Source organism: Ambystoma mexicanum, chromosome 5p, assembly GCF_040938575.1.
Source record: "Ambystoma mexicanum isolate Mex_15411 chromosome 5p, UKY_AmexF1_1, whole genome shotgun sequence".
NCBI lineage: Eukaryota > Metazoa > Chordata > Amphibia > Caudata > Ambystomatidae > Ambystoma > Ambystoma mexicanum.
Window position 1 is genome coordinate 1250257823 of NC_090930.1, and position 25925 is coordinate 1250283747.

Sequence of the window (25925 nt, forward strand, 5' to 3'; positions counted from 1 at the left end):
CGCAAATGCAAGTGGAATTGTTTTGGTCTTAGAAGGGGTGTGGTGTGTGGATGTGCTCCTTTTGTGCAGGGCCAGGCTCCATTACCTCCACCTGCGTTGATTGTGTGCACCTGTGGCAGTTGGGAACACAGCAGTTTGCTATTTATGGGTGATCCGTGATGCCGGTATTGCCAGCATCATGGTGACCCTTCTTACCAACATCTGGATGCCGGTATGTGCATGTCCATATGACTCGCAATGTCCTCTTCCTTGCGGCATGCCGGTGTTACTGGCACGGCGCCCGCATGCACGCCGGTATGGTGGTGCACGGCCACAGCGGGTCCCTGTCAATGCGGGTAGCACCAGAATATAGGGTCGTAATACACTGCTCTGGTACTGGACGCTGGTATTGCCTTGCCGGTACCGTTATTACCTGAGCGCCAACCTTCTTTTTAGAGTTGTAATTTTTGTTATTTAATATTTTCGTCAACAGAAGGACATTTGAATATGTCTAACATGGTGCAAGAAAACAGTAAGATGTCTGACCATTAGAGTATCAGCAGTGATGACGTTATCATTTGGATTCCGAATCCATCACCACCAAGGCAGAAGGCAACTGGGGTGGAAATCACTTTTGACAGTTGATTATTCTTTACAGTTAAAATTCACTTTTCGAGAAAAGAGGAAGAGGGAGTACTTTGCACATTCTGCAATAAAACTCTACACTTTGGGTCTTCCAATGTTCCATCTGAAAGCCTGGGAATATCTTTTTTGATTAATCATGGAGTGTGAGTCCACTGGGATAATGTTGATAATGACTATTAGAAACCGCACAAACATTATACAAGAAAAATGCATGGGTTCCATTCCCTGAGTAGACTGACATCAGGATCACTTGCAGCACTTCCATTCACCAGTGCAACAATATTGCAAACTGCAAATGAAGCTTCAACTTCAGCAATACTGTCAACTGCACAGTCTCCTGTTTTTCCAACTCCCAATCTTTCCATGATGCAAGTCATGTGTAGGTGATGTGCTTCATTAAGAGCCTTGCAGTAACCCTCCTGGTTTCTGGCAGGTTGAAACCAGACTCATAATGATTTACTGGCTCCTGACTTCCTGGTGCCACCGGCTCATTACGAGTCCAGCGGCCGGGAAGTCGGGCGCCAGTAAAAATGGAAGTCCCCATTCCCATAGAGTCCTATAGGACTCTATGGGAGGGGGGACTCGGAAGCACCGGCACTGTTACCAATTGAGCTGGTGTTTCTGGCACCAGTCTGCCACCCGTGACTGCTGCACCCGGCAGGGTCAGACCTGACGGGCACAGAAGCTCCGGCAGGCAGACTCATAGTTTGCTGGTTCAGAATCAAGGGTGCCTTTGAGTTTACCAGCACCCTTGTTTCCAGACCGGCAAACTTGTATTTAAGCCCGATGTCCTGAATGTGTAGTCAAGAGAGGTGCGATATTTGTGGAATTGTAGAAGTTAATTGCTGAATATCCGATTGCCTGTAATTCTAATTTCTTGTTTATAGTGGCAGTTTCCCTCCCTTTGTTCTAAAAATAAAATAAATATATATATATATATATATATATATGTTGCTTTTTATTTTAATTCTCTTTGTTAGATGTTTCATTCTTATGTGTTTTCATCCCCTATTCCATCGTCCTCTTTCCGTCCCCCGAAATGGCCCTTTTACATCCATGCGATATCTCGACGTTTGAATCCAGCTGATCTGCGCACACTGGGTGAGGCAATAACCTTCTTAGCCCTGCCTGGGCTCTTTTTCATCCCCATCTGCCTTTGAAACCACTTCAAAGAGGTACAATTTGCCCTAGAACCACACCGCGCCGACTTGCCCATTCCTACAAAATGTCGGGCGCGATGCGGCACCAGAACGAGTCTAGGCTTCATCTGGTTGCTAGGCAACAATAGTTATTTCACTACAAGCGTCCGCTGGCAGGCAGAAGAGCCGGCCACATCCAAGGCCAATATAAGGCCCTGTTTGCCCCCGTTCGCACCAGGGTGCAGCCTGAACTACCCCTTTGTCAGTACCTACCTTTGATCTGAACTTCACCCTGAAGTACTACGAACAACTCAGAACCTTACTCTGGACTTCTTGAATGCTTCCGCTAAACACGCGAGTGAGTACGCTGAACTCTGTTTACATGCCTAGTGCCCGACGTATGTTCTAAAACACTCTATGAATGTATTCCATTCGCAAATATACCATCGCCATCGACTAGCAATATCATCAAAGTTGTATGTGCAGACACCCGCCCGTATTCCCTGCTCGAGTCCTAAACTGGTCATTGCCCAACTTACTAGAGCTCCACATTAACTTACCTTCTTGTGTACTACATTTGGTTATTGAGTAGCCTATGTAACTGTATGAGTTGCACACTCCATACTAACACTCGAGTAGGAGTGGTCTAGGTAGCTTTGTCTATGACCTTTGCTGAATAGCCCTACCAGAATATGCCTGTTCCATATGTACATGCCTATGTCTGATGTAATTTTAAATCTGCCTTTCTGTATATGATCGAGTCGCCTATGTACCTGTGTGATTAGCACACGCCATACTAACACTCAAGTAGGAGTGGCATAGGCAGCTTTGTCTATGACCTTTGCTGAATAGCTCTACCAGAATATGCCTGTTTAACCTATGCCTATTTGCCTGTGCATGTCTTGAGCAGCCATTTATACACTTGAGCCATCTACTCTGCTACATAAAGTTGTTTAACCAGATCACATCTTCGCCAAATGTCCGTAACTGTGTAGCCTTGTACTCACTTCGTACTTGCACTAGCTTTGTACTCACTTTAGTAGCAGCTATGTATGCCCTAGAATCCTTGCCTGATTAGCCATGATTCACGACTGAGCAGGCCTAAACAGCCTATGGGTGCTTTGCCTGACTTTCAACCCATGCAACCTAGGCACTCACTAGCCTGACCCTCATTTAGCCCTACCAAACTAGCCTTTGCCACAATAGCCTATCTCCTGGCCGAACAGCCTATAGCAGCCCACCTTGACTTTATTAGCCTAGTCAAACAGCCTCTATCAGACCATTATACAACTACCTTTAGTAGGACCCACGCACCACCTGCCAACTTTACGCAGACTCAGGCCACGCCTGCACAGCTACCCTTACATCACCCCTCTCGACAGTCCAGAATTATGCCCTTTAGCATGTTTCTAATACTATTTCCACTACTGACAGTACTTATCACTTAAAAGTTAAGCCTAACCACAAACATGCTATTCAACCCATATCACCCGTCAGCCTCCTTTCAGAAATAATAGACATAGAGCTAGACTACCTCGGCTCTATGAACTTAAATCTAGCCACAAGTACCACCCCAGTGACAAGAATAATGCCAAGCATCATATCTCATGCGATACACCTGACCATGAGACCATGACTAAAATCCCATTCCATGTTTCCACAAACTTCCTCATGCAAAAAGTAATGCCCAATCCAAACTTAATCACACCAAGCCCCAGGAGCTAAACACTACCTCCACTATAACTGGAGTGCTAATTAATGCAAGATCCATTGTGGCACATCCCACTGAAATAGAAGACCTGCTATCCACAGATAACCTGGAATTCCTTGCAGTCACCGAATTCTGGTTGCATGATGCATAAGGCCCTGCCCTTTCATTAGCAATCCCTGAGAACTATCAAATCCTTAGAACAGACAGACCCAACTCTAGAGGAGGTGGCCTAGCCATCATAGCTAAAAGTAATCTTGAAATGAGACTCCTGCCCCCACGTCCAGTTAAATCTTACAAACTACTCTCCAACCACTGCACCCTAACAATCTTTCTGATATGTCGAACCCAGGTGCCATTGACACCATTGAAGAGGACATGTCCAATCTTTTTGCTAAAAATGCTAAAGACTCCTCGCATTTACTAATCCTAGGAGATTTTAACTTGGGGTTCAATGATCCTGAGGATAAACATGCCCAGGCACTTGCCTTGACGCTATCTGAACATGGACTTTCCCAAAAAGTCCTTGTACCAACCCATACCAAAGGGATAACCCTCAACTGGGTGGCCAACCTGAATTGCAAGACCAAGATCAATAAAGTAACCCTACATTCCTGGACTGACCATCACCTGATTGATTTCTCGCTCACACTAGATGAACAAGCAGCGAAAGACACCACTTCCAACCAGAAGTAAAAAGAATATCACGCCAGATAAGTTACTCTCCCTTATCCTTCCATTAGTGAACTCCCTCCCAAATAACACTGACCCCACTATCCTAGTGGAAGTGTTCAACAACACTATGGGCCTCATTACACGGTAGGCGGTAACCATGGTGCTATTAGCGCCATGGTTGCCGCCGGTATTTTACCGTGTCCGCCTTGGTGGATGGCGGAATTACCGCCCTACTCCAAGGTGAGCGGGGGCGATAATTCCCCATTCACCAAGGCTCTTCCCCATTCCCATTTTTGCCCCAATAGGGCATAATGGGAATGGGGAAAGTGCTAATTACAGTACCGCAAATTGCGGTACCGTAATTAGCTCTGAGGTCCCTTTGCGGCACCCAACTTTAACGGCTCGTAAAACCAGCCGTTAAAGTCGGGTCCCACAAAGGGAACTCGTAGTAAGGCGGTAGGGGTTTACCGGTACCGGTGCCCTTACCGGTACCGGTAAACCCCTACCCCTACCGTGTAATGAGGCCCTATGTCTAAAGCATTAGATGCTATTGTGCCACGTAAACTGCGCAAAAGCAAACAACGAGCACACCTCAATACATGGTTCACCCCTCACCTCAAAGACCTTAGACTACAGAAAAAAAAAATTAGAAACCTTATGGCACCATATCCTGACAGAGGAAAATAATACGCTATTGATGAACTTTGCTAACAACTACAAAAAAGAAATTATCTGCACCTAAAAAGACCTATACAATACAAAAATTACCAATGCCAGTTCCAATACCAAGGAACTCTTTCTGATCCTCTGGGAATTGGAATCCCCTAACCCTCCACCAGACACCGTACCTAAGGATAAACTTTGGTGCACCAGCATTCAAAATGCGCTAAACAATGAAATATCCAATCTCCAAACTAAGATTGCCAATACAAAAAAGCCTCTCTTAAACATACCACACCTGAACTCTCTAACCCCCCATAGTCCTTAGAGTCCATTAACTGTCCAGCACCCTTCAGATTCACCAAAATGTCCATCTTGGAAACAGAAAAAATCATTCTATCCTAAATCCTTCTAACTGTCAGGGTGACAGCTGCCTTGCCCAAATAATTAAAGATGGATCGAGAGACTTAGCGCCCATTATTCAGAAATTGATAAATGCCTCGTTTACAACGAATAAGGTCCCAGGCAACCTTAAACAATCATGGGTAATACATCTGCTAAAAAAACAATCGGTGGACCCATCAATTCCCACCAATTACAGGCCTATTAACACAGTGCCCTTCCTCCTTAAAATCATTGACAGAGTTGCATACTTGCAAATTCAGAAATACCTTGAAACTAACCACCTTCTTGACTCACGACATTCCGGCTTTAGGTCCAAACATGGCACGGAAACTGCACTTATTGACCTAAAAACGCAAATTGATGAATTTAGGGACCAAGGGACAACTGCCATGCTACTACTCCTTGACTTGTTGGGGGCCTTTGACCTGGTGGACCATGGAGTTCTATGCAAACACCTGGCCACGGCAGCCCACTTCTCTACAGGCATGATAGCATGGATTCAGTCCTTCCTTCATAATATAACAATACAAGTTTTCTCTCCATCGGCATCAGCTGACCCTATCCAAACCAGATGTGGTGTCCACAGGGCTCCTGTGTTTCGCTAACCATGTATAACAGATTTACCAAGCCTTTATTTGTGAAATCGGACAGACTGAGTGTCATCTGCACTAATTATGCAGATTACACTCAGATCCTCATTCCCCTTTCAGCAATTATGACACAGATATGGCCTTGGTAAATAAAATATACCTCCACATTCAGGCATTGAAGTCAGCCCACAGCCTCTGCCTGAATGACGACATTAGAGAAATCCTAATGCTCGGTTCAAAATCTAGCCTAAAAAAACAGAATCCTACCTATTCCTCCTTCAACATAGACGGAAATATCATTAAGGTAGCCAGATAAGTTAAAACTTTAGGGTTGTACCTTAATTCTAACCTTACCCTACAAAAACAGCTGAACTCCATGGCGTCATCCACAGCCTACACCTTCAAACTTATTAGAGCTTGCAGGTCATTTTTATCCAAATCAAGTTGCATGACCCTTGCAAACGCCTTAATACTGTCAAAATAAGACTACTGCAATGCTCTGTACTTAGGGGGCAATAAGTATATCCTGGACAAAATACACATCCTACAAAACAATGCTCTTTGAACGGCCCTGAACATCCCAAATAGAGATCACGTCTCCAAAATCAGAAGGGACCACCACTGGCTAAAGATTAATGATAAAATCTTACTCAGAACTATTTCCCTGACCTATAGGTGCCTAAACAATACATCACCACCTTACCTAACGGAGAGGATGGACAGGAGAACATCTACCCGTCCATCTAGAACTGCCAACACCATGTGCCTTGGGATACCTAGATTCAAGCAGAAGAAATCCGGAGGCAACATCTTTCCGGTAAAAGCTACCCAATACTGGAACGCCCTACCCCTAGCACTTAGAGTTAACCAATCTTACCTGAGTTTCAGGCGTAACACATTGAACTGGCTGCATTGGAATGACAACTGACCACTCTGGACCCTTCACAATCTGTGCTTTCTGTACAGGCCTACTACATTGATGTATCCTTATTTTGCCTATTGCCTATGATGCCATTACAGCTTCTTCACTATTTAACTATATCTCTTGTAACAAGCCCCTGGTATGTATAACTGCCATGCCATTGTAACTACTCTTCTCTGTAACTTCATCCTATGTAACAAGCTTCAAGTATTCTTATACCATGTTGTGCCCAGTTACCTTCTGGTCCGGTGCGCCCTACAAATCAATAAACAAACAAACAAACAAACAAACAAGGGTCGCCTTTTAAGTTACAAAAATGTATACAAATGAACACAGACTGCAAACATATATTACAATATCTATTGTAAATTATTTTATGCTTTTTCAGTAATTCAAATCTCCCAAGTTTTTGTTTATTTATGTGTTTTCACTGATCAAAGGGGCATTATTTTAGCTGTGGATAAAAGCACTCCAGTTGTTGCTCATGTTATGTTTGAACGTAAAATCCTGCAATTCATTGGCTGATGTATATGAAAATAGACAACTTTGTGTATAGAATAACAAAATCCTTGAAATTCAAGGAAAACACTTTGGTTGAAGGGACGTTAAGCTGAGAACGTAATGCAACAAAACTCCTGAAATTTAGCTAAACCCACCTTAACTTTGCGCCCCCTGTTTTGCAGTCTATGACCACAATGATGATATCACAGATTACATCAGCGTTGACATCACTAATTACATGTTGCATGAGAACACTGACGACATTACAAATCACATGGAAACGGAGGGGTTCCAGTGTAGATTGATTACTATCCACAATTTACAAAGTGTGCCAACCATAATAACAGTTTTTACTGCCAGAATTCCCGGTGTTACATTACATAATAGCTCTGAGAAGCCAAAGACTAAATTTCTGCATGTAATCACCAGGCTTCCAGAAGGTCTCCCCGCCCCCTCACCCATGGCCAGCTGTTGGAAAACTGTAAACTCACCCACCATAAAGCTCAATATTAACCATGTCTCCTGAAATGAAATTAACTGGTCAATACATATTCCCTTATTACTGTGTTTCTAAAGGAACTGGAGCCCCTCGTATTGCAACCTAACAATTTAAGTTCTTGTTTCGCTAGAGAGACTTCTCAGGCAACCCCAATCTTTGAAAGATCTGTGTCAAGATGTATGGCATGAAGGGCCACACAGCAGCTTTTGCATCAGATTATTGGGACTCTTTCCTATTTGTTTGTCTATCTTTGGTGGCATAATTTTCTTTACATTCCCCTCCACACCTTCCATTTCCATGGTGGACTTACGTGTTACCTTGTAACCCTGTTCCATCAACTCTTCACTTGCCTCTAAGATAGCACTTATTCCTAACCTCGATTTTATACCTATTGTTACAATGTCTGTGCATTTGGCATGTGGAAATCAAATATACTCAATGTCAACTGAGACGGATAGAACAAGGCTGGAACTCCTTTAAATATCGACAAGATCATACTTCGATTCAGGGGCCATGACCTTGTCCTTGTCTCAACTACCCGTTTCATCCAAAACTTTGGGACTGTGCTTAACTGTGTACCCCACAGTCTCCTTTCCTGATGTGCAGATTGTTGACCTGTCTGATTAGTGGAAGTTTTACCACACAAGGTTCCTTGCTTCAACATTGTTTCTGGTCTTGAATCAAAGTGTGAGTCCTTACTCTTTCTTTGCTCTGTTAGGGTGTGGATGATTGTACAATCTTTGTGCTGTTCGTCCTGGCTAGATTTTTCTTTGTCATTACCAGTATCATGATTGATACCCACTACTGTATTTACGTTCGGCCCCCATGTAGTTTCACCCTGGCTTCCAGAGACCAAATTATCTTCCTTGTAGGCCCTAGAAATGGTTTTACCTTTCAAGAAGATTGGTGCTAATTGTATTGGTTCCATTTGTGTTTCTGTTTGGACACCCGCATTTATTGTCCTTGGCTCTATTTCCTCCTCCATGTTTTTGGCAGCTGCCAGCATCTCCTCTTTTTTTTTTGCCTGTTTAATATTTTTATTTGATGTTTCTACAATGTGTTCCACTTCAACTTCTAACACAATTGTGTCAACTTAATTTTGTGGAGAAATTCAGTTGTTTCCAACTTCCAGGGATTTTTGTGCCTTTGTTTTTTTTTTTTCCTCCTGTGAATGTATTCCAGCCAGTTCCACCAGCAACTGACTCTGCCTGTCTTTTTCGTTTCTTCTTAGTATTCCCAGTTGCCTTGGAAATTGGCTCTGTTGGTTTGTTCCTAGGATTATTTTCCGCTGTATAATATGAACCGGTTTTTAGATTCTTTTGGTAGTCCTCCTCAGATATTTGTGCCAGCTGCACGAATTACAGCATGGTCGACTCGGAGAAGGGTGTATCATTCAAGCGATGTTCTAGCACCTCTTGGGTTACTTTGTCCACTCCAAGTCTACAATTGTTTTGGTGTAGGCAGTGAGACTCCAGTTTCATATCTTTCATCATCTCATTCAGAGATCTTAATTCACCATTCAAATCCCTGCCAATTACTGTGCAGAGTCGTCAACATTTCCAATTGTTATTTTGAATCCGATTTTAGCTGTACCAGGACATCATCAATGGTCGAGTTGATTGCAGATGTTAAGCCCACTAAAGTGCTTTCACTTCCTTCCTTGTCTTTTGTCAGCTTAATGAGGATTCCTGTATGCTGCTGTACTTCACTTCGCAGCGATTCAAAAAACCTTCACTAGAGGTACTAGTATAAAGTTCAAAGCAGAGAGTGTGGGGGCAGTATCTATATTAGCGATAACCCTCCGGGAGTCAGTGCGCTCATTGATCAGTTGTCTCCCCCTCCTGGAAACTGAAATGGCATTCAGCTCCAAATGAGCTTGTCCTTCCACCCCACCATTCCACGCCTTGGGGGTAGATAGATGAGCTTTATTGACTCTATTGAATTGCCTCCCTAGTTAGGGAGTTAGCTGATTTCAATCTGAGCAACAGCATTGAGGTTGCGCTCTCCCTAAATGGAAAGAAGTCTGATATGGTCTTTTTTAATGTGGTTGCCGTGAGGGTGTATTCAATGTTTGTGGCTGAAACGTAGGGCCAGAGTTAAGTGGTTCGGTGTAGAGAAAACCATTATTTCACTTTCACTTTCCACCCTGCCATTTAAACCTGAAAACTAGGGCACTTGGTTGTTCTTGATGAAATTTCCATATGTGATTAGTGCTATAGACTGTGCACTAAGCATGGGCTTGAAAATGGACTTTGAATAATTGTTGGTTATGTTACCATCCCACGTGGTAAAATCCACTTCCGGGGGATTCAAGTCATCCCCCATTTCCCCACTTCTTAAATTGTAAATGTGCATCATACTATGAGTAAGACGCACTACAGAAAGTTTACAGATAGAGAAATATTCAGCAGCTCAAAGGCCAGTTTAGCCTGCAGTAGCTTCTTAGTATGTGCAGGTGTCACAGATGGTAATATGTAGAGAATGTTATGTATGGAATGCTGGGGCACGCAAACGAATCTCCTTGTTTTCTTACGGAGCTTGGTTCGCGTGACCCAGTGAACCGTTGGAGGAGTTGAGGTGTAGATGGGCACGGCGGGCCCCTTTTGCGAATAAACTTACCTGTTCCTCGATCCATCCTGCCTCCGGCTCTTCTTACATTGGCGACGAGGACGAGGGGGCCCGCCACGTCACACAGACGGTCCACGGCCCGCAGCGAGCGAGAAGTAAACTCGCTGTCGCTGTAAGAGGCCGCCTGCAGCGCCTCCCCAGCCCCTCCCTGCCCACAGGGCCTCGCCAGCGCGGAAGGCTGGAGGCCCAGGGTTGGCTGGAGCGGCAGCGCTGGTGAAGCCACCGGACCCGCATCCGGGACCACGCAGGGCCGTTTGATCAGCTGCGCCCCCCAGGCAGTACACATAGAGGTGAGGAGGAGGGGAGGCAAGGGCGGATGCAGGCTAGCTGACGGCTCTAGAGCCCAAGAGGGATACGCCCTCAGCACGAAGTGAAAAACAAGCCCAACTGGCCCCAGAGAGAAAAAAAAAGGATTTGAAGCCAGGGAGCTTTATGTGAAACTTTCACAGTGCATGAACGTGGAAGCTGCTCACAGCTGGGAAGTGCACACAGAGACAGTGTTGCAATTAAGTATCAGAAAGCCGTGGTGAAGGCATTTAGAGACAATTACAAAATACTTTTGTGGGACAGACAAGCAAGGTTGTCCAGCTAGGTGGAGGAAGTGACAACCCATATTCATCATGGCTGCAGCCAGCATGGCCCCGCCCCCACCTTTCCTATCTGAGCCGGGAGCACCACCAATAAGGTGGGACAGGTGGAAGACGATTTTTGATACCTACCTGGTAGCAATTGGGGCGACAAATTTGCTGCAGGAAGGAAAGAAGCGATTCTTCTACACAACCTGGGCACCGAGGGTCGTAATGTCTATGATGGGTTGCCTCAGCCCCCACTAGAGGGGCAAGGTGATATGGATCAATACATTATAGATGAAAGAAAACTGGAAATCCACTTTGAGGCAAAGAAAAACACTACATTTGAAAGGCACAAATTCTTTCAAAGAATTCAGGAACCACAGGAGCCGGTAGAAAATGTTGTGGCAGCGCTAAGATCCTTAAGTCACACATGTGAATTCGGAGTGCTGACTGACTCATTGATACGGGATCAAGTAGTGCGTTGCACGAGCAGCTTGAAAATACAAGAGAGGTTGTTAACCAAAGATGTGACTTTAGAAGTGAGATTGCAAGAGGAATGGAACAGACACACAAATACATGTCCACGATGAAAAGTGAAAAAACAGAGGGTGAAGTAGCAGCTGTGAGAGCAATCAAGAAAATGAATTTGAGCAGAGAAGTCAAATGCTACAAATGTGGCAGCAATCGCCATATCTCTACGAGCACGTTTTGTCCTGCAAAGAACATTTTCTGCTTGAAGTGAAAGAAAAAAGGACATTTCGTCCAGAGTGTGTAGGTAATCAGGGCAAGTGCAGTGCATAGGGTCTAGTGCAAGAATCTCAGAGCAATAAGAAAACGCGGATGTTGCTCAGCTGACTCAGACCAAACACGTGCTGGAAGTATCAGAAGTATCCGGCAAGCGGAGTGCTCTGACCGATGTGTTTATGATGAACGGAATAGTGGTGGCATTAAAAGTGGATAGTTGCTCTCCATGGACGCTGATCTCGAGGAAAACATATGAAGTCTGTTTGCAAAGGAAGGTAGAGGATTTGAAGGAGCACGGCATAGAACCATATGCCTATGGAAATGTGAAGATAGACGTGTTAGGCAAGTTCCAAGCAATGATTAAGTATAAGGGCAGAAGTTGTGATTCAGATGTATTTGTCACACAGGAAGGCTCGTCTTTGTTAGGCTGGGAGGAACAGTGCAAGCTTGGAATCAGGATACAAGCAAGTGCCGAAGATCCAGTTTCTGTAGCTGAGGTTCATGACAAATGGGAGGAGGAGTTCTCGGCAGTTTTTAAAGGAGAATTGGGAATGGTGAGAGACTTTGAACATGCGATTCGCTTAAAAGCAGGAGCAGTTCCCAAGGTGCATAAGGTGAGGCCGATACCTCATAACCTAAGAGAGAGACTAAAGACTGAAATTGAGTCCTTATTACAGAAAGGAATTATTGAAGAAAGTGAAAGTTCAGAATGGTTATCGCCAGTCGTCGTGGAAGCCAAGGCAAATGGTGATATAAGGCTTTGTGTTGATATGAGGGACATCAACAGGAACATTCTTGTAGACAGGCACCCTTTGCCGATAATAAGTGACAAGTTGTCAACTCTCGATAAGTCCAGAGTATTTTCTGTGATTGACCTGTCTCAGGCTTATCACCAGATACCCTTGAAGGAAGAGTGCCAGCATTTGACGGCATTCATTACGGTTTTTGGAACTTTCAAGTATCGAAGGATGCCATTCGGACTTGCCTCGGCAGCGGCTATATTTCAGAGAGTTATGGACAAAGTGATGGAGGGTGTGAGGAATGTTGTAGTGTTCCAAGATGACATGCTTGTGTTTGCAAACTCTAAGGCTGAACATGATGAAGTTTTGAGGCAAGTGTTGGGAAGGTTGTCGGAAGCCGGAATGACTGTGAGATTAGACAAGTGTAAGATTGCAGTGAGGAAGGTGGAGTATCTCGGACATGAGATTGATGAATTGGGTGTGAGACCAAAAAATTTTTTATTGGAAGCTGTAGAAAAAGCCCCTGTACCGACGGATAAGGACCAAGTGAGGTCTTTTTTAGGCCTTGCAGAATATTACCATCGTTTTGTGAAAGATTTTGCAATAGTGTTGGCCCCAATAAGAATGATACTTAAAAAGGGGTTGAGATTTGAGTAGCCTCCAGAATGTGGGAAGGCATTTGAAGGTATCAAAGAAGCAATCAGTAAAGCACCGTCTATTGGGAGGTTTAATCCCATGGATAAAACAGTTCTGATTGTAGATGCTAGCTTGAGGGGGTTGGGAGCCACATTGGTACAATTGGATAAAGAGAATCAGGAGAGAGTTATTGCCTTTGCCTCAAGAGCTTTGAGGGGGGCGGAGTCCACGTATTCAGTGATCGAGAGAGAGACTTTGGCCATGTTTTGGGCTGTGGTGCATTTTAAATTTTTCTTGTGGGGCAGACGATTTGTAGTTCGCTCTGATCACAAGCCATTGGTACAGTTGTTTGAGAGTGAAGGGTGGGCTTTGGGTTCGCCAAGGATAAGCAGGTGGGGCTTGGGTCTTCAAGGGTATAATTTTGACCTGAGTTATCTGCCTAGGAAGAAGAATGTGGTAGCATATTGTCTATCGAGGATGCCTTTAAGAGAAACTGAGATAGTGGAGGATGAGACATTGGAAGAATCGGTGGTAGCTGAGGTGAATGAGGCAGTGGCTCAAGAAAAGTGGTTACAGGGAGAGGATTCTGATGAAGAACTCAAGTTGATCAAAGAATGGACTGTGAAGGGATGGCCCCACAAGAATAATTTGGATAAGAGTTTTAACATTTGGTGGGAAGTTAAGGAGGAGTTGAACATAAATGATGGCAAATTGAGGAGAGGACGATGTGCGGTACCTCCAGTGGCGATCCGGCAGACTCTTTTGGAGTTGGCTCATGAGGGTCACCCAGGGGAAAGTGCGATGAAGAGAAAACTCAGACAGAATTTCTGGTTGCCGCGTATTGACAAAATGGCAGAAAGGTGGGTGAAGGATTGCATGGAGTGTCAATTGAGTGACAAAACAAAAGTGACGAGGGAAACACTGTTGAGTTTTGACACGGTGCCAGAGCAGCCGTGGTCTAAGGTTGCTGTGGACATTATGGGACCCATTATGGGATTAGGAGATGAATTGAAATTTCTGTTTGTGTTGGTGGATTTCCACATGAAATGGGTAGAATGGGAAGCAGTAAGAGAGGTCACGGCTAGAGAGCTCATTGTATTTTTAGAGAAAATTTTCCTAAGAGAGGGGGTGCCCACTGAACTTGTGTCGGATAATGGAGTTCAGTTTTTCCCGGCGGCAATGAAAAAATGTCTCAGCAGTTATAGCATTAGACATGTTAGAACTGCATTATATCACCCAAGGGCCAATGGCCTAGTGGAGAGAGTAAACCGTTTTTTGAAGGAAGGCTTGCAATTAGCCATGAGGGTAAGGCAGCCATGGAAGCAGATGTTAGAGATAATGACATGGAATTATCTCACTACCCTGCATTCAGTGATAAAGGTATCACCATTTGTTTCTCTTAAAGGAAGAGAACCAGGAACCTAATTGTGTCCAGGGTGGTTGGGAGTAGCAGGAGTAGTTCAAGTGGATAGAAAACAGATAATGAAATGTATCAGGGAGAGCCAGGAGAGGAAGAAATTGTGTTTTGATGCCTGTGAGAAAGTGAAAGAGCGTGAGTGGAAAGTAGGAGAAATGATATACGTAAAGAATCCCAGACTGGTAAACAAATGTTTGGACAGCAAGTTTGTGGGTCCAAAAAGGATTTCTGCAGTAAGGAAGAGTGTGGTTATATTAGAAGGAGGAGAGGTATGGTCCAAAGGGAGGATTGCGAAAGCATATGGTGAGGATAGGAGAGTAGAAAAAAATGAGTCAAATAATGACAGCAAAAAGAAAAGAGATGAAGAGAGTGGAAGTGTTCAAGGTGGTAGTGAGAGTGCCGAAGGCAAAGGTGCTCACGACAGTTCTGATGGAAGTGTTCATGAGTAGAGCGAGAATGTTGTTGGTAGAGATGTTAATGAGAGTTCCGGTAGTTATCAGAGATCCAGGTCAAGACTAGTGTGGATGAAAGACTACACATCATATTGAAAGAGTGTGGTTCATCCATGCTTAATTTGGAAATGTGTTAGTGCTGACAAAGGTTACTTATATCACCTTTATAAAAGTCTTAGGAGTCAGAATGAGTTCAAATGTTTTAATGCAACTTTTCTCCATTATAAAATTTAAGTAGTATTGTAAATTTTAGCTTGGTTATGTTAATTGGATATGTTTCTTGTTTTTGTTAAGGAGGGAGGTGTAGAGAATGTTATGTATGGAACGCTGGGGCACGCAAAAAAATCTCCTTGTTTTCTTACGGAGCTTGGTTCGTGTGACCCAGTGAACCGTTGGAGGAGTTGAGGTGTAGATGGGCACGCCGGGCCCCTTTTGCGAATACACTTACCTGTTCCTCAATCCATCCTGCCTCCGGCTCTTCTTACATAATACTTAACCAAGCAACTGAAAGGCCATTCTAGCCCTGCTTAGTATAAACCAGTATCTCTGTCAAAAGGGTCTCTGTAGGAATTGACTGTAACAGGTAATCACATGGGCTAGATGCTTCATCTCAGAGGTTAAATAAAAGTGAATGTCATTCATATACCCAAAGAAATTAGGGCTGCAAGTCTTTACCAAGTCTTTACCAAATGCCTTCCCAAGTGTAGGGCAGTCAGGTTAGGTCTTTTATCGCACCTTAGGTGACACGTTAAGAGGAGAACATGTGTCTTGGGGCGAGATGTGAGATGAAAAAATAATAGCCACCTTATCACTGTGGCTCCTCACGGCAAACCAGGGAAAACCACACTGGCCCCGGTAGCCGTTTTTGTGCAGTGCTGATAAGGGCCCGCCTCCAAAACAAAGGTATCCACAGAAGAAAGACTTACGTGAAAAACAACGGAAAACCACACCCACAGCCGCACTCATTACATTCTACTGGTTTGCTGCTTGAACCAAAAGATAGAAATGCCATTGGCTATGTTGAAGCTAAGTTAAAACCACATTTGAATTTTGGTCTCAGTGGCTGCTGCCAAGAACATGCACTGCTGTTTTAGGAAACTTCTGTATCTTAGAGCATTAAAGCAAATAGTTGTTTTCCTTTCAAAAGTATATATTATGTACGTGGCAATAATTCTGTCTGGCAGTATTACCACATGTGCTTTTCTACAGGAATATCACATGTTGTAAATAGCATCATGCTATGATGAGACATACCATAACCTGTTCCTTCTAATGTTTACCTTACCGCCGAAAGATAGATGAAAACATTTTCAAAACCCTTTTAAGTTTTTTAAAGTTTTTTTTTTTCTTTTAGTGTTAGATTAGAAGCAGGAGAGGGACAAGGTGGTATTGTTTTTCAAAATTTCCTTTTTTTTTAAGTCACCATAAACTTGGCTTGTCCCTAGCTCTAGGGTGATTGGACCTATTCTATAAAGAAAAGATTTAAAAGGGTGCTCATCAGGATGTATGTTACAAATAGCAAAGCGCTGCATCTGGGCTGTGTTCTGCCCCCAACACTCAGAAAAGAATTTCATAAACTCAAGAAAAATACAATTGAGTTTAGACCCCGAGCAAGAGACTGGTGGTTGTTTTCTGACCCCCATTGTTGTATGTCCTTTTCAATAGAGGTTGCTCGCCCCTGTATTGTATTGTATAGTTTAAGTCAATCTGATAAAGTGTCTCTTTCGCATTGTCTTTGGGCCTGATTTCTCTCGCCACATCTTGGGGTCCCCAGACTCTAAACATGCCTTGTGACTTATTTTTCAATTACCCCTCCTTGGTGTCACAGATACCTGAGCCTGCCTTGAGGTTTTGGGGCTGTCGCTCCGCATTAGATGTTTGTCTCCTCTCGCCACCCTAGGGTCTCATATTTATCACCTTACTTTGTGGCGTTGTCTCTTCTTCCTCACCTTGGGGTCTTGAGTTTCTCACCCCCATTGATTCTTTTTCTTCCCCACCCTGAGGTCTCAGGTTTCTAACTTAGCATTGGGGTTTGTTTTGGCCAGTCCTCCCCTCTCCCCTTCAAACTGGAGCCACCTTTGTTCCTGTGTATGTGCTCTCTGGAAAAGTTGGGGATTTCTGATGCCACAGTATGTCCTCGTTGATCCCCTTCAGGTGTCTCATACCAGGCAGTGCTTTTCCTTTTCTCCATTGGGCCTCTGGCAGGACCCTGGTTTTGGCATCTCCTTTTGCCAGTTCTGTGATTCTCCTGCAGTCGCAGTGGGATGTTGCTTCTTTGTGTTAAGCCTCTCAGGCTCCTGGACTGGAAGGTTTGTCGTCATTCCGGGGGCTCGGTCGCAGCCCTCCTTGCCGCACATGGTGTATGCACCACATTGTCTGGCCACACCTCCCTGCTTCAAGGCAGATTGCCTCTATATTGTTCTCTGTGCAAAGGGGGCGGTCACTCCAACCCCTTCTCACTCCAAGCTAGTCCTCTTCAGGCGATGGGTTATTATCCACATCAGCCAGTCCAAAAAGAATGTTCAAGTCATGAGGGAATCTCCTATTCCCTAATCCCAAAGGGGGTGACTCCCCCTTAGAGAGAGGCGATGAATATCCTGGATATGTCACATTCTCTTTGGCAAAGGCAATCACAAGTGTATACAGACTTTATAACGAACATTTTATAGAGACATGCACATATACTGAAACGTTTAAAGAGACAAAACATAACGAAAATGTATGAGGGGTGGGTTAAAGGGTTACATCTTATGGGGAAACGGTTGGGGTGGGTTTTTAGAGGTGGAAAACGGGGGTTTGGATGGGGGGTCCCAAAAACGTTTTTTGGTGCAAGTATATTCTGCATAAAATGTGCCGTTATAAAGATATGTAACCAATCAGGAGGACTTCCCATCAGTGCAGGAAAAGTCTATTCTGCATGGGATCAACCAAAAAACGGGATAAACAATGGCCATTCCCTGATTCCATCATGTTCACCCCATTTTCAACGTAATGCATAAAGAAGGGTCAGATACGACCCTTGTGTTTGTTTAAAATAAATCCACAGCATGATCTTCTTCTGTACACAATCCCTTTCCATCTCAAAATGATGATGGAAATGAATTTAAAAAAAAAGTGTATTAAATGTAATTCATCCAGAATTACAGAAATATCAAATTTGGCATTGTTGTAAATCTGGAAATGTTACTGCCAACCCTGGCTAATTTCTTATAATTGAGTAATTCCTATACAAAATATGCCAAACTCATAATGAGGACCAAAGTGTGTGCTTCGAACCGCAGTAGTTACATATGACTTTAAAACTTGTTTTACGTGGTTTTCACTCAATTTAAAGTAAGATTATGAGCCTGATATGCCTAAGGAGACGCATGAGGAGAAAACAGTTATTTACTGTCAAAACAATGCTCTCCACACTGGCCCAATCTCCCTGGTGAATTGAGTTTAATATATTTTTTTAAAATCATTTTATTTTCGACAGTACCGACAAAGAAATTAGAAGAAAACAAAAATGTGGTAAGGTTGATAGTTACGTAGCATGAACAAGGGTGTGGTGGACACCAAACTATGTCAAAATTGTATTCAGGAGATGTGCCTTTATGGTCCGTGGGGTACCATCCACAATCCAGGAAGGCCAATGATTCTGGGTGTAATCCAGTGTTAGCAACATTTAGTTTGAGCAAGGGGCACTTTGGTGTGTTGGGTGGGCAGTGGACTATAGTAGTGTCTTTGGGCTTGTTGCACATAACCAAAACACTCCCCTTCAGGATTTAAGGATGCATGTATTGGCCAATATCGTGGAAACATATATACACTTGAGGGTACATTTTGAGAAACCCTACAAACTCCCAGGGGCACCCAAGTGCATCTGGCTCTAGTGTAACAACCACAATCATTTTAACTTTACAAAAAACGGTAGACCAGTAATGCTACACTAGTGAACATTACCAGAACATATGGCAGACATCCTCCATTCTCAGGGTTTCATCTTGAGCAGTTAGACACAAATTTGGAATGTAATAATGCCTCTCAGGGGAGTGTGACAAGGCCAGTCCTCTGGCCTTGTCAAGAGGGAATGGCATCCCCTGCTGGCCTGCGTTGTAGGACTACCAAGGAAAAGTCCAGAGCGTGTCCTATCCCTGGGGAGGATGGTTTGAGTTGACAGTGCCTCTTTGCCTTTCCCCGCATGATGCTAACTTCTACATGTGCTGCAATGCGTTATCTTCCACAATGTCTCTGGAACAAAATGCTCACCAGACTCTCTCTGGCTTTTTCAGAATCAGCATATCTAAGATCAATCAACAAAAACAAGGAAACAGCAGCACTCCCATGCCACATGAGGTCCACAGCAATCTGGACCAAACAACAACAGCAACCCTACCATATCCCTCAAGTTGTCTTCACTCACCAGTGACAAGGAGAGAGAAGCCCAACATTGAGGCACCTATGAGGCAGCAGGAAAACATGCAGCCCACTCTGTAGCAGCTACAATAATTAGTTACAACCAATGACCATATCCTGTTAGGGATTTTGTCAGAGGGCTATTACATAATTTGGTGGCATTTTATTACAGTGGTAAAAATAGTGGTAACGTGGTGGAACCGTGGTGACACAGCGTGTCTATGATGATGCCCTATCTCAGGTGACAAAACTCCCATCTGCACCTTGTATTCTGTCTAGCGTTAACTGTAAGTGCAAGATAGCGGACGTAGGGCCTGATTCATGAAATGTTTTCCTATGGGATTGCGCCATTATAAAACACTTCCATGAATCAGGCCCTTAGTACTTGCAGGGACCCGACCACACTAACTGTCATTCAAGTTGCTTATCTACACAACGGGACTACCGTCTTTGATGGATTGTTCATAACACTTTTCATTATGTGCAATGATTCACAAGCCCCACCTGCATCATAGTTTTCTAACTTGCTAGCTAATTCCCAAACTTTACCTCCAACTTTACCACATAAAAATGCTTTACCACTTTTGATACACTGGGCACTTCCCTGTGATTTCCTCTCTTTATCAATGAATTCACATAGGCACAAAAAAAAGCAACCCCACTGATTCGGTTTCAAAGATGTTTTTCTTTATATGCACACTATTGTTTTAAAACAGGTTATGCGGTAAACATATTAAAACACATTAACACATCTTCTGTAGTGTTTCCCAATAACAAATGCGAAAGAAGGAGAAAAAATCTCTGTTCAAAAGTAACAGTCTAACCCTGACTGACTGATGGAAAAGATAAACACCATTCTCTGCACTGCTCAATTTCACAGGTACTTACATTTAACTGTGAAACTTCTGTGTTATTATCAGGAGAAGTTCCTCTCTGAAGTGTCTTATCAACAGAAGAGTGTTGCCAACTCTGTACTGCTTTCGCCACCCACGAAGGTTAGCTCACAGCCCCAGCTTCATCTAAAGGCCTGGTTGTCCGGCTCTGCTCTCTGTCTGCCACTCTCCCATTCTTCTCCGGATGCAAAGAAGAAGACTGACCGCCCACACCTTCTACCTCCTTCATTGATAGATTAGCGGCGTCACTCAAACTACCTCCTGCCCATTCTCCTGACAATTCATGCCACCCCAGCTGATTTTTCTAGAAGCATGGCTTTTATTCTCTCCCAACACCACCTCCCAAGTATATTTGTATCCATTTCTTCCTGGATCGCGCAATAGAGCCTTCTGAATGAAAGCACAGCAAATAGCAAATGCATTCTGCTTGCACGTTCAAACTTCCACTGAACAAAAACAGAATTTGTCATCTGGAGCATGTTGCAGTGTTTGTTAAAGTGCAAATCATTAATTATTGGAAAGCGTTATTTTATGGGGAAGTGTTAGTTGATTAATTTGGGTTAACATATGTATTCAGTGCAAACTGGGCAGATGGCCCATTCATCATAAAATGGATCACTTTACATGTGCTCTGTGTGCATTTACATTTGCTGTCTTTGCATTCATTTTACTACCTCCATTGAAAGTAATGTCATGTACTACAACATTCAGTTTACTGCCTCCATTAAAAATAATATCTTATACTACACTACAGTCCCTAGACCACCAAGGAGTCCACCGTGGAATACAGATCCATGAACATATCTCACTTACCATAGGTGAGCCGGTACTAAGGCACCCTAACATAAACATGGATATTCAGTTTCCTGGGCTGTCATTCCCATTCTACGGCAGACACATCCATAGAAAGTAGGCAGGGGTTAACCTTACTGTTTGCAAACCTTGCTGCTTCTAACACCTCCCAGGCATATAAGACAGGACCAAATTAGCCAGGGCCATTGATGCAAAGAAGGGAGGAGGGGGAACATAGAACAGGAAGTTATGGGTAGTCAGTTGATGTTGGAGTAGAAGGTGGCAGAACAAGAGAACAGCAGGAGGAAAGTAAGAGCAGTGAAGTGTGGGGCGATTTCTTGAGAAGGTGAGGTTAGTTAGTGAAAGTGGCATTGAGTTATGAGTGTGTGTGAAAGTGTGGCCTGTGTGTTCAGGAGAAGGAGTATAACGATTGATGTGAAGTGATTGTGTGAGTTAATGGAGGGTGGGGTGGTAGTTGTAGTGTGAAGGAGGGAGAAGGTAATATCAAAGTGTAGAGAAGATTCTCAGAACGAGTAAGAGGTTTTGGAGGAACAGCCGAGGTAGACAAAGGGAGTAGATGGAGTATGGTGGGGAGCTGGAGGTGTAGAGTAGTGAGGAAACACTGTCAGGAAAGAGAGAGAGCGAGAGAGAGGAGTAGGTTCATGTGAAAGACAGGAGACAGAATCAGGACAAGTGTCTGTATAGAATATTCCAATAATACCTTTCGGATACTAATAATTGGATAGTGTAGGGAGAGTCAGGGATTAGTTGAGATAGAGAAGGCACATTGCCTTTATGCCTTCATTCCCAGCATAAGTAGCAAGTAGGGTACAATCTGCTGTATATTCTAACCTGGGGGTAGGGACAGGACAGTGTTTTTTAGATGAAATATGATGATGTGTTATTTATATTGTGCTTTCACCAGCGCATGTTACATAGAACATACTTACGTGCAACATCACGCAAGTTACTCATTTATCAACCTCGGAAGGATGAAAGGCTGAGTTGGCCTTGTCGATATTCGAACCTGCGACCTGCAGATCACACATAAATTGCAGCAATGAGTGGTCAACTCGCTGAGCTATCTTACCAGTTGTTCGAGAGGGATGGCCATATGTCATGTCAAGTATTTAATAAAACCCTGTGAACTGTCACAGCACATTGGAGTATATTCATTTAAGCCATCTGTGACATGAGTCATACATACCATTAAGAATTGCAGCTTGGATCGTTGTCTGCAATTTGGGAATAACCTGTGGGAGTGAGACCTCCGACTTGATTATCTAGAGTGTGTCCTGGTGCAACAAAATTAAACACATTATTTTAGCACCAAATGTGTAGCATTTATCATAGGGAATGGAGTAAGCAAGTTTTCCCCCAGTGCGTATTATCTCTACATATTTTCACTGAGAAACAAAAAATAATAAGACTCTTTTTATACTATTATTGCAGTGTAACATAAAAAGAAATATAGTAAACCCATTCTCAGCACTTGTAATGCCTTACCTGCTTCTTCTACCCTTGTGGGAAATGGACACTGAGGAGCACAGTAAAGGTTGATGTAGGGGTTTTCCTAGACATGATGAAATAACTCAGCCCGTAACTGGAGTTACAAGTAGTTGCTAAACTACCTGTGCTGCTCCCCAAAAGAGTGGGGTGAGTAGTGTCTCCTACACTACCTGTGATCTGGAATCCCTCAGCAGGTCGATCCTATTACTATAAACACATCAAACACAAATGAATTGTTGTCGCCTTATGAGCCCTCAAACCCCCTCCCAATGTGATCCTTGTTTAACGGTAACCACCAATCTAAAGCTTGAGGGGCTCCAGGCAACACACGGGCAGAACATAGATATTAACGGCACTCCCAGGTCTTTGAGGGAAGGTGCAGTTGCAGAGAATGCCTCACAGTATGATGTGAATAGGAGTCAATGGGCCTCATTACACGGATGGCGGTACGGATTACCGGTACCGGTAAATCCCTACGGCCTTACTACGAGGTCCCTTTGCGGGTTGGGGGATTTAACGCCTGCTTTTTGCAGGCGTTAAAATCCAACCCTCTAAGGGACCTCGGAGCTAATTACGGCACCGCAAAATTGCGGTGCCGTAATTAGCGCCTTCCCCATTCCCATAGAGTCCTATGGGGCAGAAATGGGAATGGGGAAGGTCAATGGCGGAAAGGGGATTTACCGCCCCTCCAACCTTGGAATGGGGCGGTAAATCCCCTTTCCGCCAAGGCGGTGCCGGTATTTTACCGGCATGAGCCATGGCGCTAATAGCGCCATGGCTCACCGCCTACCGGGTAATGAGGCCCAATGTCTCCATAGTCTTGCATGTTAGCCTTGCATGTTAGCCTTGCAGTGTTAGTCTTGCAGCGAGGGCCCATTCAACGGTAGGTACACATGTCTTAATACACTTTTGTTCTCCTATAGGTTCATCTGAGACATTGCTCAAGAAGGACCAGAAGGACAGAACTTTGCAGAATGATCATTGGTAAATATGTTTTTTTGTAGGCTGATTGGCCATTCCAGAGCGTTAGCGTGAGCATTGTATGAGATGATGGGTGTGAGGAGATTATTTATGGTAGGCAAGGAAGGTAGATGAGGTAGGACAAGGTAGATTGAAAAGGAGGATTTTTGTTGGTGGGATTGGGGGTAGGCACAAGGACGCTATAGGAAGAGGTGAAGAAACAGATGGAGGACATGAACAGGATATGCATGAGGATAGAGGGTGAAGCCAGTGCAAGAAAACATCAGAAAAGAGTGGTTAGTTATAACTGGGGAGCGAGTGTAACATTCCAGGAGGAGGAGGATGAGGCTAAAGGAAGTAGGGCAGAGGATTGTGTGGGGATGATGAGGATACACAGGGTGTGCAGTAGTATAGTGGGTTTTTGTGAAGAGGGTGCTGGAAGAAGCACAGTGGTAGTAAAGGTTTCAGTGAAACATAGTACGTAGGCTGACAACGCAGGACCTTCTGGAGGACAAGTGAGATACATAGTGGTATCGGGGACCATAAATGTAAGTGTCACAGTACAATAAAGATATGCCGGGACCAGAATTCAAATTTCACTTTGCAATTGAGAGATAAAAGGCCATAGGACATAAATGCAAGTATCACACAACAATTGAGATATGCATTGACACGGGGGACAGAGAATGCAGTTATAACAGTTGGTTTGAGATGCAAAGGGACTTAGCGAACCAATATACAATTATAATGGTGCCATTAAGATGCCAAGGACCATGGGAGAATGCATGAAAGAATACGCATGGTGTACAAAAGTAGTGAAAAACACAAATGTCCAGGAAACCACCACTTAGTAGCTCATGACTCTATATGGAGCAAGCAACAGATGTTTGTACATGATGGTGGTGGTCTGTGGGACAGAAGTTGGAACGCCACATGAGAGAACAACCTAGATGTACCAGGCCATAACAGTGCTGGAAGAATGCTGTTAGGTGGTTTCGCCAGCCAATCAGGGTTGTGTCTGAATGTAGCCAGACTTCCTTTGTGTCAGGATCAGGCAATGGGGCCTCAAGATGAAGGCATCAGGGGGAGTGCTGGGTGATGAGGTGGGCCATAGAGTTCACTTGGCTGCTGTCATGGACTGGAGCCTACCTTAGGGTGAGTGATCTCCTGTAGTATGTTGTGCATCTGTGTTCTCCAGGTTCTCCAGTCTCTCCCTGATTTTGCCAGTCACATGGTTTGGGTAGCCCATCATGGCAACGCCTGACGGTTTGTGCCAGGGTCAGGTGAAGAGGCCAGTGAGACAGTGACTTCTGGGGAGATACATGTATGTTGACTAGACTGGAGCCTTCAATTTACTAATGGCCTCTAGAATGCTGAAAAGCAGTATTTTTCTAAATGGTCAACCTATTCTTGTTTCTGCTGGTCAGTGGTGTGGATAACCAATTGGGAAATTCCCAATTAGTATGGCTTTTTTTCTTGACAGATGAAATGAATACATACCTAAAGCTGTCATAATTATTATTGTATATATGGACCATGCTGTGGGAAACATTAATTCTCAGCATGTAATAAGATTTTAAACAATACAACATATGGCAATATATGAGCATGCACTGCAGTTGCATTTACTGTATTTCTTACCAATTCCATGATGTTATCTATTTAACACTCTACACATAACTCCATATTTATATGCATTCTGATTTCCATTACTATATTATATTCTGCTCATCCACCGCCAACTCTCTGAGGGTCGATGCTTCTCCAAGCAGAGAGTTGCTGGTAGATGTGTCTCCTTGGCTCGGGCCTCCCTCTTGAACAGCCTCCCTGCCTCTCTCAAACTTGAGCAGAACAGACCTTCTGTTTTGCTTCCGCTTTCTCTCTTCCTCTACCCTGCTGATGCACCTCACTACTCTGCGCACTGGTCACCTGGTCACCCTCTGAACTCGGGCCCAGGCTCCTGCATGTCCAGTTGCCCTCGCACTGCCTACTGGCTCCCCATCACTTAAGGGTCTGGATCTGGAACCCTACAGTCCTTTCTCTCTGCACTTATGAGCTACCCGCTGGCTGCACTTGTAAGTTAATTGGTCTTCCCCCTTCTACTCCCCGCTGGCATTTCTCCCCTTCCCTCTTCCCTGCACTTGCACGATCTGATTGACACAAAGCCCAATAATATCGTTATTTTGTCCTTCCTTGTCTTGTTGCACCTAGAAACACTTGTGTACGGGCGCGTTGTAAACGCCACATCATATCATATAATAATAAGCAAAGTACTGCTGTCCATGTTGGCCTATGATTGTTGATCACTTCTGATGTCATACATGATTTCCCTTGTTTAGGCCAAGGTTTTGCACATTTTGTTTTTGTGGAATCCATCTCCCCCGCCCATCTTTTCTGCTCCTTGTTTCATCATGAAGAGCCCCCTCTAGGGTTGCAGCATCACTTGGATAATGAAGGCCCA

The 25925-nt window shown here is 44.0% G+C and overlaps 1 long non-coding RNA gene across 2 annotated transcripts in view; it reads left to right on the plus strand.

Annotated features, from left to right (window-relative positions):
• The window catches only part of LOC138481777 (uncharacterized), a 54536-nt gene extending 31041 nt beyond the window's left edge, over positions 1–23495 (plus strand). For both annotated transcript variants that reach the window (XR_011274399.1, XR_011274398.1), the window contains exon 5: positions 23428–23495. This is a non-coding gene — a long non-coding RNA (uncharacterized lncRNA). The remainder of the gene's footprint in view (positions 1–23427) is intronic.
• Positions 23496–25925: the final 2430 nt, after the last annotated feature.